This window comes from Ixodes scapularis, unplaced genomic scaffold, assembly GCF_016920785.2.
Source record: "Ixodes scapularis isolate PalLabHiFi unplaced genomic scaffold, ASM1692078v2 ptg000460l_1___fragment_1__unscaffolded, whole genome shotgun sequence".
In the NCBI taxonomy this organism is placed as follows: Eukaryota; Metazoa; Arthropoda; class Arachnida; order Ixodida; family Ixodidae; genus Ixodes; species Ixodes scapularis.
The window spans coordinates 1,568,175-1,583,143 of record NW_024609981.1 but is presented as its reverse complement, the minus strand read 5'-3'; positions in this window follow the sequence as shown (position 1 = coordinate 1,583,143).

The following is a 14,969-nucleotide window of genomic DNA, read 5'->3' as shown; positions in this document are numbered from 1 at the left end:
TTTGATACTGTGCATGCCATCCACCTTTCAACCTGGGTGAGCTGCAGAAATCTCTTACAGTATTATCATTCTGGTGATTGTTGTTTGAACAGGAATCGCTTAAAACGGCGACAATTCACAACAAAAACCAGGATCTAGCTCGGAATCCGCGGGGCTGTTTATGGCATTTTTAGCATTTCTAACTTAATATCAGCATGATAATAATTTAAGAGATTTTTGCAGCCCATTAAGATTGAAGGGTGGACACCATGCACAGTATCAAACACGCTGACATTGAGGAGAATTTGTAAAAGCGACATGACAGGTCATTGGGGTATATCAGGCGCTTGTTCAGGGTGACTCCGAATTACGCTCAAAACCTGTGTAACAAAGAATAGGGTCGAAATTACCGATCACTAAGGGACTGAAGGAACACTGTTCCCATGATTCTTTTAGCGCGGGCCGGGGCACTTGGGGGATATCCTAAATGGTCTATTGCTCCCTCAGACATATAAAAGGTTTTTCTTTTTTAACTGCACCAATTTTTCAAAAAAAGAGGAACGTGAGATAAGATAATTTGAGCCCTGGGGCAGTGCTATCGGCCCCGGTAGCCACTAGAAAAAGGTTGAAATGAGGTAATTAGTTAGCTAATGAAGTAAAGAAGACTTCGTTAAAAAAGGTATTCCACCCCCGGGGGCGGTTTGCTCATCTTGCGGCCGCAGCTGCAACCAAAAGGGATTTTTATGTCGCGTGACCAGCTCCATGGGGATAAGGAAGTATCTAGCGTCCATGCCTAATGGCAGAGAAATCCGTTCCGCTTCGAGTACAAAAGTCTAATTTCGCTTGCAGAAACTGACTGCGGATGCTTTTAACTGGAGTCCAATTAACCGTTCCGTGCATACTTCATAAGCGGCAGGTAAAGTCATGGCCAGGAAAGGTAAAATATTGGCCATAATAAAGGAAAAAATCACGCGAGATAAAAGCGGCGGCAGTATATTTACATCTCCGCGCTAGTGCTGGAGACCTAAGTTCTGCTTTAGTCGAGAGGTAAGAGCACCAGTACTTATCGTCGCGGCGTGAAAGTTCCGGATTCAAACCTTGCTGGAAACTTCCTTTTTTTTAAATGACGCAACTACAGTGTGTATAAGTATGAATTAGACACTTCCTGTTATTGAAAAAAGTCGTAGCAAGAGCGTTGTATATTTGAAAACGCATAAAAGTGCATGTAGTTGCTGGGGGAAGAAAGCTTTTCGTTGGCCGCGTTTGTGTTGAAGTTATACCGATGCTGTAATCTTGGTTTCCTTTTAATGAATGTTATGAAACGATTGTATTGGCACGCCAACTTGTCTTGATGTTTTTTTTTCTTCCGGTGTGACGATTCAACAGGTGGGACAAGTAGTAAACACCGTGCAAGTGGATGATTTGGACAATTTGTAAAAATGATCACAGTTAAAAAATAAGACATACGCGCAAAATATGAATTAAAAAAAGCTTTTGGTGCGATTTGAACTTGGGACGTTTCACGCCGCGATGACAAGTCACGGCGCTCCTACCTCTCGACTACAGCAAAAGGCGAGTCTCGCCGACGCTGGCGTAGGTATATAACTATACTGCTCCGCTTTTTTCTCGCATGACTTTTCCTTTATTATGACTCATATTTACCTTCCTTGGCCGTGACTTTACCTGCCGCTCCTAAAGTATGATGGGGCAGTTAATTGAACTACAGTTTAAAGCCTCTGCAGTCAGTTTCTGCGAGCGAAATTAGACTTTTGTATTCGAAGCGACACGATTTCTCAGCAATTAAGCAGGGACGCTAGGTACTTCTTGTTCTCATGGAGCTGGTCACGTGACATAAAAATCCCTCTTGGCCGCAGCTGCGACTGCAAGATGAGCAAACCGCCCCAGGGGGAGATGGTGAGAGGAAAAGTGTAGTACAAAGAATTTTCATCCTGTCTGAAAAATATTCTGCAGGTCGGGTTTTAACAGCATGTGTGCTTGGAACATGCTTCAAGCACTGCAGCCAAGCTCAACAAAAGGTAAAAGCTCGAGAGCAGCTTACCATCCTTCTCAACTCCCGGCAGTACGTCCAGGCGCTTGCGGAGTTCTTCCACGGAGGCTTTGAGTCGCCATTTCCTCTCCGCCAAAGTCAGAACTCTCTTGCCATATTTTTTTATGGCTTCCTCCAGCTCAGGGTCTAGATGGTGTTTCGTCAGGAGGTGGAACTCCTGACGAATCTGTGCCAATATTGGAAAATGATAGAGAGGAACATTTAATTGGTAAAGCCCACATTAACTGCAGGCACTTAGAAATGCTGCAAAACAATGCACATAGGCTCAATGGAAATGCTATAGTCTGTTACAAGTTAAAAATAGCAGAACGATGTAGAGGAGGAAATCACATCTCTTCACCGTGATTGGTGGTTTCCTCCTCTTCAGTGTTCGCTTCGCTAATGTGGAGCAAGAAGGAGAGATCTCTCTGCTATTCTTGACCTGTAACAGTCAACTTCTGGAGATGATGCAAAATTTAGTTTAAATAAGACTCAGCAAAACATCAACCACTGCCCTGAGGATACCAGAAAGCTCCTCTTCAGCTGTGTATTTACAGTGTGGTCTAGATGTCAAGACGAGACCTAAATAAACCGCAAAAAAATTTGAATTTGCGAGCTACGACACTAATTTACTAGATAAGTTTGGATAGGTGTTGGATGCAATTATTTAAAATACCAAGTACAATACTTGCCCCCGTCAAAAGTTACGAAGGAAAACAATAAAATTCTTATGTATTTCAATTTATTCAAAACGGTGTTGTCGTGGGCCATTGATCTAAAAAAGTGGAAGGAAAAACAAAACGTTTTACCTTGCTATCGTTCCCCATTTTTTTTCTATCAAACGTCCCAGTGGCCCACAAAAAAGTTTTCTAGCTTTGAGAGGAAAAGGCTAAACCTCACGTCGGTCCAGAGGGGCTGTTCAGATAAGATCACGCACGCGTGTCCAGTCAACATTTTTTTCTTCAGATTTTTATGTTACCCCTTTTATGTGTGACAAAAGCACAAACGTTCTTGCAAAAAAAAATTTTTTTGTGAGAAAAAAAAAATTAAAACTACATGAAGGTGGCAATCCAGTTTTGGAGTTTTGTCATTTTTGTCGGTACATAATACACCAAATCATGTCTGTTACGTCACGCCGCGGTGGTGGCGCTTCAGGAGCACTTCAGGTAAAGACCTGTGGGTGAAAGAAAACAGGTGTGCCGTGAATCGCTATGGCGTTTTGGTGAGTTTTCCAGTCTATTTGCTTGCATAGCACAAACGCTTCAGAGCTGTGTAGCTCGGGGCTGCGCGTCAAGATCAAGGAAAGGTTCTAAAACAGGTTTTCACGTGTTTGAAAAGAAAAAAAAACGCGAACTGAAACGGGCATTGTCAACAAGGCATCGCAATGTGTTGTTGATGCGAGATGGCACGCTTTTTGCCACCCCAACATGCACGTGCGGCGCCACACGCGGTGTGTTTGTTTCTTTGTAAACTCGAGTTGGTGTAAGACAACGTACAAATAATAGAAAACTCAAATATTTTATATAAATAGTAGCTTTAGTGACTATATTCACAAATATTTATAGGATAGTGAAATACATATCACGCGTCAAAAATGCACAAACTTGGCTACTTTGACATTTTTGCCTATTTGCGATTTTTTATCCCAGCGTGCTTTAAATAAGATATAATATTGAAAATTGTTGTATGTCTTCTTCCTAAAAGGGTCTATCACCTAAATATAACTTGTTGACATAAGTTACAATTAACAATAGTTACAGCGCTTCAAACATGTTCAAAAGTGAAAAGTCCCGTAACTCCAACGTGCAATAAAAAAAGAAATCAGATTTTTTAAAAATTAAGGTAAAGCATTCCACACCATATCGGCGTATTTTTCTATAAAAAACATATTGCATTATTTGGCCACCGTCAAAACTATAGCGCTTCGCACTTCACATAATTGGCTAGTTACTCCCCACACATTGGGGAGTAACATATACGAATATGAAGAGAAACAAAAATGTCGACCGGATGTGTGTGATTCTATCTGAACAGACCCCATAAGCTTTCCTTGTTTTCATTTTAAACTTTCAACTGGGACAAGTCTTTTCTTTGATATTTTCATAAATTAAATCCACCATGTAGCCGAACTGGTCTGGTAAATTACAGAATCGTACCTTATACATCTGATTTTTTGGAATTTATTTCAGTCTCGGCCCAACATCTAGACCTTCCTGTACAATATTTTTCAATTAGTTTTTAGACAATGGGGTTTGTGCGTCTCAAGGAGCACATAATATTTCCACTGTAAATGAGCGACTTGGTCAGTGCGGTATGGCTGCTAACCTAAAGTCTCCGATATGCACCAAGAAGACGTTTTCACTTCAGCACATGCTGGTATGATGCGCATCCAAAATGAAACAGACAAGTGTGAGCTTTGAACTAAGAATCCCAGAGTTCTGGAGGGTGAGCTCTTCCCAAAGTATCTACGGGTGCAAAAGAGGACAGATAGCTCAAGCTGCTATTCTGATGCTCCACAGAGCATATCCTTCTTGAGTTTGCCAACCAGCCCCCCTTGCTACTGTTTATCATCATAAATAATTATTTGCAAAATTTCGGGAAAAAATGCAATGCTGAGGCTTTGTATGTTTCCGTGGCAGTTTCTTAGAGTTGCTTTCCCTCTCCAACATATAGTACTATCGTGGACACTACGAGCTGAAAGGACGCACGGCACACGGAACTACTAGCACCACCTGCCGCATTGCTTCGCAAACACCGACACACTCCGACGCCGAGGCAAATCCCCTCCTGCAATCGTTGCGCAGCTCTGCGCTTCCAGCCGTCTGCTAGCGAGACGGAGGGGTGCGGCACTGGCCAACCTTGCACTGGCCACGGAGGCTCCAAGGTCACACTTGTCATTCCCCACAAATACGAACCGACACCTGCGGCTGAGCCACTTAATCGCGACCTGATTATTGCATTATAAGTCGAGGCACCGCATATGAAGATAAAAAGGGGGGAAGGCACTGCAGAACTTCTTTTAATAAAATTTGCGGTCAGTTTATGCTGTTTCATGCAGAGCAATTACGCAAGTAAGGAAGGAATGGGCATTGAATAAAGAAAGGTAGGTGCGTGACAACGAATTTTGCAATCCGCGTCAATACACGTGAAGTGTATTGATCGTGACGGCGGTTTTGTTGACAATTGTTTTCGCTGGCAGATGGCCCGGAAGTGCTGAATGGCGCAGCAAGTGCAGGAGGGAATTTCTCTCGGCCCAGCACGCACCAGTGTTTGTGGAGTGATACGCCAAATGGTGCTAGCAGCACCGTGCGCCATGCGTCTTGCCGTTTCAGCACATAGTATCCGCGATAGTACACATGGACCAGACGACATCACACCTTCCTTGTAAAAAAAAACATAAAATGATAGAACATGCGAAGGAGGCCACAACGTATTCTTGACCCCTTCTCTGAAGCATGAAAGTCTCTGATATACAGGTGCTGCTCTGGCTAACAGATTTTCAGTGCATCTTAACACTGAAAACTTTGCAGCAAGAACGAGTTGCTTGGCATGTACAAAATTTTTGAAAATATAGAAGCATACTGGCAGCATAATCCAAAACCAATTGCCATATTTTCCGATGTATAAGACACTTTTTCCAAACCTTTCAGCGGTGCATCTTATACAACAGTGTGTCATATATGTATATATTTTTTTCCTTTTGGCAAACTCTCAAAGAACTCCTGTTGATGCTGATTAGTCTTTTTATAAATATTATGAGAGCTCAATGGAAATGATGCATCATAAATGCAAGTCAACCTCCCAAAACTAGAGTCCCATAACAAAAAAAAAAAAAAGAAAGCCAAGAAAACGAAAAGAAAAAAAGAAGACATGTTGCTGTGTGACGTGCTTCGGGTATTAAAATGTTTCTCCTGCAATTATGCGGGATGTTCGTGGTTGTGCAATTTTTTCCCCGCAAATTTAGCGCTTCATAAGTGTTCTTAATGCTGTACGGCAACAGCATTGAGGCTATGGCATGTTTCTGCTTCACCGGTTTCCACTCGATCGAGGCCCCCTTCATCGGCAATAATCTGTGAATTTAACTCAAAACAACTTCTCGCCTGCAAGCTGCAGCTGCGTGTTTCCGGGAAATTTTGATCACGACAAATGAACCCTACAGAATCCGTGCCCATGGTACATCTTGAATTCGCTCGACATTAAGTTGCCTTATCTTCCCGGTTCTATCAATGCATCTGTAATCTGCGCATCTCCCGCTTTTTTTTGGGGGGGGGGGACGTTTTACGCTTAGGTGGTAATTACGAAACGACGAGTACCCTCACCGGTCGCCGAAAACCAGACGGTTCATAATTTTAACTTATGGATTTCTTTGTCCCAATAACTTTTCCTCTTTCGCTGGATCTGAAAAAAAAAAAAAAAGACCTGACAACGCGGCCAACATTGACGCGAAGATATCAGCTCTAACTACCCAATCTCTTCAGAGATCAGCGCAGTTAAGTAGTAGTAACTACTGCTAATTTCGTTTGTTTTTAGCAATAACACAGCAGCACCAGTCGGGACACTGACTTAGCAATGAAATAGGCAATAAACTCCTTTATAACCTAGCGACAATAAATGAAAGGGTTAAGGAGGTTCGAAAATATTCACGCCGAGAGAGGTGAAGAGTGCGCTCGAAGTTGCTACATACGTGCTGTTTTGTCGCTGTGCTGTTTTGACGCCGTGCTGTTCTGGCACGTGCTCTTCTGTCGCTTTGCCGTTTTGACGCTGTGCTGTTTTGTCGCGTGCTATTTTGACGCGTGCTGTTCTATCGCCGTGCTGTTTTGACGCTGTGCTGTTTTGACGCGTGCTGTTTTGACTGTGCTGTTTTGTCGTGTGCTGTTTTGTCGTGTGCTATTTTGTCGCGTTCCCGGTTTTTCTCGCAACGACTCCTCCATTCTCAATGCCCCTCTCCCCCTCTAAAGATTTAGACACCGCGCGCCTTAATTTTAATATCTGGGGAAGCCCCTGACAGCAACTGAAATCTAGCTAGTTCTAGAAAAAAATATAAAAAAAAATTATTTGTTTGGAATTACCCAGTAGCTGCTTCGGTAGCCCGAGCTTCCAGCTGGATTTCAAGTTTGATTTTTGAATATTGTTGTAAAACAGTGATACCGTCCAGGTCGACATATTCTTGAAAGCAGTCATCGAACACCTAGGTAGAGCAAGAATGTTAGTAACGAGATCATATTTCATAGCAGGTTTAACAACAGCACACTGGAGCTGACAACCTTCTGCGGCGGCAGAGAGGCTAGTTACTCATTCACACATTCACAAACAAACAATTTTCGCTCTAGTTGAAAAACAGTTCTTTTGCACAGAACAAAATTTCCGAATGTGAGCCCAATATAGCAAAAGACAGTGTTGAAAAGTTGCCTGTTTTCACTGCATGTTTTTCTGTTTTCTACCCCAGTCTCTGATCTTACATTCATGGTAGCAGCCTTCTGCAAGATTTAAAGGCACACTTCAGCATTTAAGGCCCAGCCACATGGAGCACTTTTCACGAGGTTGCGCGTCTGTCCGCGTCAGAACAAGGGTTAGGGCGGCCAGCCACATGGGGACTTGCACCTGCCAGCATCGCTAGATCGTCTACTAGGCCTAAACAATCTGACTGCCACTTCAATAACTGTGTTGGTAACCTCAATTAATAAGGGACGAAAAACAACAGGCGAAGGGCGAGGGCTGCCGGGTGCGCACACCTATGGCAATGCCGACAACAATGCTGCTTTTTTATCGAAATGGGGCTTCTAATGCTAATGCATTTTAACTGTCTATCAATACCTCGATACTCAATGAAAGGCACATCACAGTGAAAACAAACCTTGCTATAGTTTGTTGCACCTCAAGAATAGCAGAAGAGTGGAGAGGAGAAACCACCTCTCTACGCCAGGATTGCTGGTTTCCTTCTATCGAGCCTTTGCTCTGCTAATTTGGAAAGAGGGGCGCTTTGTGGGAGGGGCTTGCTGCTGCTGTTCTTAAGTTGCAAAAGTACCCAAGCACCAAAGAGCATGCTCAGAACAGAGGTCTGACATGTATGCTATTGGCACAATGAGGGCTTTCTGCTGGCTCCATATTTAACTTTGGCAGGCATTTAATTTCATGGACTCACTCACAGGAGCAGTTATGATGGGGACGGAAGCTTTAAATTGTGTCATCATGCACACACAATACTTATGGTCTCAGCAGGCTCCTTGCTACTTGGATAATTAAAAAAAAGGTCTATTGTACAGTAAAAGCTTACTTGGACCAGCAAGCTCTCTGGCTCAAGGTGGCTGAAGTGTGGAGAGGTCCTCAATGCGATGAGGACATCTGCAAGCCGGTAGGAGCCCCCGACTGCGATTGTTTTACTTGATTGACCAAGCCTTACCAGGCACGTGATGTCCATTTGATTGACAAGCTGGAAGTAAATGTGCTTCAATATTTATTTTATTTACAAGGAACATTCCTTTGAAACACAAGTGGATTTGAAGATGAGCTGAACAGTACTAGATTTAGCCTCCAAAAACAATCCTCTCTCAGTATCTACCTCACCTTTTGAGAAAAATAAGCAATTGCTTATCACATTATGATCATGATAATTGCCTCAGTAGAACTATAAAAGACTGACTCCACAAGGCAAGCTATGCTGCAAGCACACTTGGAAACTATTGGTAGTGGCAGCTATGGCCCTATGGCTAATGCCAGCTCTAAAGGGGTACGGAAACAAAAATTGAAATATTCAAATTTCGTTCGGAAATGAGTCAAGCATGACGGATAATAACCGTAAATGATAATCGCACGTTGAACGACTTGATATATTTTTCGTTCCAAGCGGTGCACTCGAGCAAGCGCTCGAAGAGAAGCGAACGGGGAGCGCGATGCATCATGGGATATCCGGCGCAAACAAAAACAGAAAGAAAAGATTCCCCGCATTCGTGACTAGCAAGGCTGGCTTCGTCCTTGGTGTCGTTGTCAGCGTCAACGCGTTACAACCGAGCCGTTTGAAGTACCCGTGGGGTGACGAGCGTGTGGCTGGCCCAAGGAGCACGTAGCTTCCACAACACTGTCAGCTTAGGGCTGAACGGGGTGGGGAAAGCAACGTTTGTCCGAGTTTTGAGCGATGGGCTAATCTTCTAGGGGGAGAATGACTGTTTCCGGTTGCACAAACGAGGGTACGAGAAAGAGGGGAGTCCTTCCTTTCAGTCTTCTTGGACCGTTTGGTACAATGTGTGCTTTGTGAGTTGAGCAAGGAGGAAAGCCAAGAAGGAAAATGTTGAAATTCCAAAGGGCGGCGCTGCTCCGAAGGAATCTGCTACGTGACGACTACGTAGCAGATTCCGCAACGTTGCTAGACTACCTCCCAAATAGGCTCTGCATGCATCCACCAGGTGCTCATTGAAAGATAGTTTATTTAGCTTTAAAATTAGTTTCCTTGTGCCTTTCAACGGAAGACTGGTGTTTTTTAGGTTAGGGTGCAACATGCAACAGATTCAAGCTAGAAAATGAGCGCTGAAATTTCGTTTCCCTATTCCTTTAAACTGAATGACTGCACAGCTGCACAAACAGAGTCAAGGACTTAAATCTGTAAAAACTTAATTTGAAAGTGTTGAACTCTATGAGATATGTGGACTTCGAACTTTGCAAACTTCGATTTCAAGAATATGCTTAATCTTCTAACATTTTGAACTTGTTTCTCAAAAAATGCAATATCTTCAAAATTTTTTAACTATTTGAATGATAGCCAAATCTTAGAAAGGTGAACTTGAATGTCAAGAAAGCACCGTAGCTTTAACTTTGTGAATTGTAACCTCCGTGTAGTTACGAAACTACAAATTTTGGAGAACTGCACCACTGCCAGGTAAGACAATTTATAAGCCTTCCGGACTTGAACCTGGGGAGGTCTGCAACATCTTTATTCTTAATATTGGATGGGGAGGACTTAACAGCAAACGTGTAATACTTCTATATGACGTTCTCAATGCAGGGTAGGCTGAATGGAAGTGACCGACTTCAATTGAAAAAATCAGTTTGGTGTTTCCAAGCCGTGGTACTGTAATTTATCACGAAGATGTTGCGAGGTAGTGGATTTGTTTTGTGAAGATATTAAAGAAAAAAATTGCCTACATCAAAAGTTACAAAACAAGATTCACTTTTTTCACTTTTTTTATGTATCGAGATGGGGTTGAGCATTTTCATGCTGAGAAAAAACATTCTTGTGGCCACTGATGCATTTGGTGGAAGAAACCAAGGAATGAATTCAAGCAGATTTTCTTCCCTGCCTTCTTTTGATATAACTTGCTCATTCAAACAGTGCACAGGAACGTTTTTCTCAGTAATATGGAAAAGCTTAGAGGGCAACTACACTTGATTCCAAAAATTTTGGGATCATGATTGATTCTATACTGATAGGCACTAATAAATGGCCCAATATATTTTGACTCGCGAAATCCGGTATATTCTTTTTATGAAAGCTTGCTTTAAACTTGAGCAGAGACCAACCCCGAAACAACGGCTCCAATGGGCGACATTGGCGGAGACAGCGAAAGCATGATTATGCCACCAAAATCACAGGGTACCAATGATCACGTGATACTCCAGGCAGGAATGGACGGACGGCGCAGACGCCGAGCGTGAATGTCGTCTGCTTAGCGTCCCACAATGTCTGTCACTGTGGCCTTAGACAACGCTTAATTGCAAACACAAAGCTAAGTTTTCTCAAAATAATCTCGTAAACATTAGTAGATGGTTGTCTACTAAATAGCACATAATAAGCTGCAGAGTATGTGTACACAGCGCAAACTAAATGCCAATATCGTACAGACATGAAGCAGACGACACAGAAGCCTTGGGAGCATCCGTGTTCGTGCTGATCACGTGGAAATCGCTGAGCCTACACCGGGAGGAGACACTGCTTACATGATCAACCAGCTTTGCCCGGAGAAATAAAAACATACAAAACATGAGAACGTTTGACGTAGCGGCTCAGCGTTGGCGGCGCCAACACCGCAGTACTGACTGCGTTGTTAACTGCACCTCTGTTGCCTGCTAGAGTTAGCAGATTTTGGCGAAATGTCTCCTATAAAAGTTGCGGGCCCATTTCATAGAGATTCAGACGGAACTGCATCATAATATTTGACATGTGCTCTTCTTCAATAATACTAAAGAGGTCTGCAATGTCTTTTCACTTGACTTCAAAAAGGGAAGTCTCTTCCCAAAATACTGTGTACTCTACTGCTGTTCAAACCTTTTTCTATGTTTACGACTTTCTTGGCAAAGCCTTGTTTATTTATACATTTATTGCCAGAAATGAAGTGGAGTTTCCCTTAAACTCCTTAACGAATTGTGACGAGCCGAGCTTGTCAAACGTAGTCCACCGAGTTAACGTGTCAGCTCGCCAAAGCAAATTAAACCATACTGGTACAATATTTTTATAGAAAAATTGTTCCAATATGGTGTAATGGTACCATGTTGTATAAAAATATTGTACCATTAAAGTGTTATTCACATCCAGGTCTGCAGAAAAATTATTAATTTGTAAATTTTAACCGAGGCAAGTATTTTCTCTAATGATTTAGCAAACAAATCCACCCTCAGCTGTATATTTGTGTTAAGTTTACAGCAGTATAGCACGTATAACAAACTTTTTTATGTTGCTTCTGACATGGGCAAGTACCACTCAGCCCACAATTAAGAGATTTTAGTTCAACATTCAATAGGCCATAGCAGTTTTAAAAATAAATAAAAAAAAAATTCAGTCACGCATGTTCGGTGGTGAATTTGTACTTTTCTCCTGTACGGAAAATTTCAAGTCAGAACGCCCAAAATAGCTGCTGCAAAACGGTTGCAAGGAGGACAAGTACGTAGGCGAGCTGTTTAGGGAACATCATTGAAAGAAAATCTGAGACTGGGACAAATTAAAAAAAAAACACAGGGTTTCTCATATTATCCCCAAGACGACTTGAAGGCCAAAACCCGAATGCTGATGCATTAAAGACAAACACACACATAATTTACTGATGCTACGGTGGGTACCGCATCGGACTACTGCACGAAAGGTCGCTGGTTCGATGCCTGCCGAGGGAGAGCGAAAATCCCTTTCGGAGGCACATTAAAAATCGCAGATGTCATGTAAATGTTGTCCCAAGTTTTTTGCCGCTGTTCCTTTCCAAGATGTTCACAGGACTAAATGGTATGAGACTGTTTCTCGAGGTGCAATCAGGGACAGCGGGGCTTGGGTTGCCGGCTAGACGCCGCTGTCAAGTTTTGTAATTAGCAGCCGCACACTGTCGCGCGAAGTTAATCCGCTCACCAATGATACACGCGCCGTCCGAAAAGGGTGACCCAAATGGCATGAGCTCTCCGCGCAGTAAAGATCAGTCGTATAGCCGTTTCCGGTCGAGGTGCGCGACGTAGTGCGTATGGTTTTACTCCATTTTATTTGTCCCACCCAGCCTCAGGTTTTCTTTCAATGCAAAACGGTAGTCTTTTATGTTAGTGCAGGCGTGACATATACAAAATGTTTTGGGATGACATTTCTTGCGGAAACATGACGGTAAGTCGGGACCGCAAGCGGCGACTGCGTCGTTTACGGTTCTCCCCGACGCAATGGAATGCAAAGCTTTTGATCTGGTCGTTCGGCAAAAAGTGGCTTCGGTAATGACCGTTCATCCGACTGTTTAGCCAGCAAGAATGCGACAAGCCGGGATTCCTTTCTATGAGTGCGAATAAGTTGTTTCGAAAGCTCTCTGGCTACCAAAAACGAGTACATGGACAGCACATTGAACTTGATACGGACGCACGTGTTAACGCGGCTGTCCCAAAAGTGTGTCAAATAAGGATGAGTACCCACATTGCCAAGGGCCGACACCGACCCGTAAAAAATAAGAAGCAAGCTTACCAGACACAGTTGTTTGGGTAAGCACGAAGGGGAGTCGGTACGAGTCAACGGATCGGCACAACGGCGCTGACGACACGACACCACAAGACAACCCTAACGTAACGAGCCAGACGAGCCTGCTGACAAAGAGATTAGGCGTGATAGGGAAAATGGGGAGGGAAGCCCTAGCGCGAATTAGGCAAATATTTCCGTTCACGCACCGCTCACACTCGAATAATTTAAAGGTATTAAATTTCTTTTTTTTTTCGGATTTGGCATATTGGTGAAGATCGCTTTAAGGATAATTAGGCGATAAGGCGATAACAACCATCAAACCCGAGCAACACTGTAATTGCTCGCCCCTAAGCTCACAGTGCGGTTACAGGGGTTGTAGTGCGGTGGAAGCTGGGTGCTCGCCGGACCAATCAATGGCGTGCCTCTAAAGCCTGACCTCGCTCTCCGCGAGTAAGTATGAGGGGGAGGTTATCACGTGGTGCAAGGCCGGCACTGGTTTAACGAGCATGCAGCTTCCACCCCACTGTTAACGTCCTGTCCGTTTTATTATTTTTTTTTGGAGGGGGGGGGGAAGGGCTCCCGTTCTTATTGCAAAGGTACCAATGCCTTCCTGGTTAAGATGACGTTTTGGCCATGCCTGCTGTGCAAGTTTTTCGCACCGAAGTTGATAAGAGTCATCAATCATGTCGCAGAAATGCATGGCTCCGAGCCTAACATCACAATACTCTGTGGCATAGATGGCTGCTGCCATACGTTCAAGGTCGTGAACTCTTATCGCCGTCACCTTTACCGCAATCACCGCTAACACTTAGAGCCGCCCCGTAGTGGCATCTCTGATCCCGATGCCGTCGGAAGTGCGGGACCCGATAGCGGCGTCTCTGATGTCGATGCCGTCGGAAGCGCGGGACCCAGTTGTGGCGTCCCTGATCCCGATGCCATCGGAAGCGCGGGACCCCACGGAAACTTGCCTGATGGAGGACAGGAATTTTCAAACCACGAGGATGAAACCTGGACTACTCTCGCTTCACAAAGTGAAGCGCCTGCCGAAACATTTTATGACTTTGTTCAGAGCGTACAAGACAGCATTGTCAGCTTCTTTTTCCAACTCGCGGAAGAGCACAAGGTACCACACAGTACCTGCGACAAAATCTTCGGGGATTTTCAGTGCCTACTCGAGTTCATCCTGAACAAACACGCACAACAGGTGAAACAAGCCACCTCTTTCGCCAAGGGCTCCACAGACAGCCATTGTCCATTTGAAGAGGACTTCCCGCGCTGTCTTTTTGACAAAGTACGTAGTAGCTAGGAGAGAGAAAAATATGCAAGAACAAACTTCTTGTATGTGAAGCCTCAGGAGCATCTGTTGCCAAGTCCACAGAGTTCCTCATTCCAGCATATCCCTATTGGGAAAGTCATCCAAAAAGTTTTCGAAGTTCCAGAGTAGGCAAGGGGACTCCTGCAACCAAGAGAACAGGTCGGGACCACACCGGAAGTCCTAAGGTGTTTTCGTGACGGGACGGCATCCAGACAAGTGGCAGCGAGTGCCAGCTCCAGTCAACCCACGCACAATCTGAACCTCTTGTTGTACACGGATGAATTGGGAATCGCCAACCCCTTGGGGGCCAACCAAAAGCAGCACAAGTTGCTTGTTGTGTATTTCTCCTTCCTTGACCTGCACCGAAGGTACCGTGCGACCCTGAAGCACATACATCTGACACTGATGGCCAAGTACAAGGATACAGAGACGGATGGACTGGAGAACGTGTTACAACCTCTGCTACAAGACCTGGCCGAGCTCAAGAGCAATGGTCTTCAAGTTCGGTTTGGTGAAGGCACCATGCCAGTGAAGGCCACGGTTGCCACAGTGTGCGATGACAATCTTTCGATGAACAAGCGTGGAGGTTTTTCCTGCTGCTTCAGCAGTGGCAGGGTATGTCGCTTCTGCTTGGCAACTAAAGCCAGGCTGGCAGAGCTCACGAGAGAAGAACTCTGTGTGATAAGAAGTGCAGATCGACACAGCATACACTTATCGGCAATTGC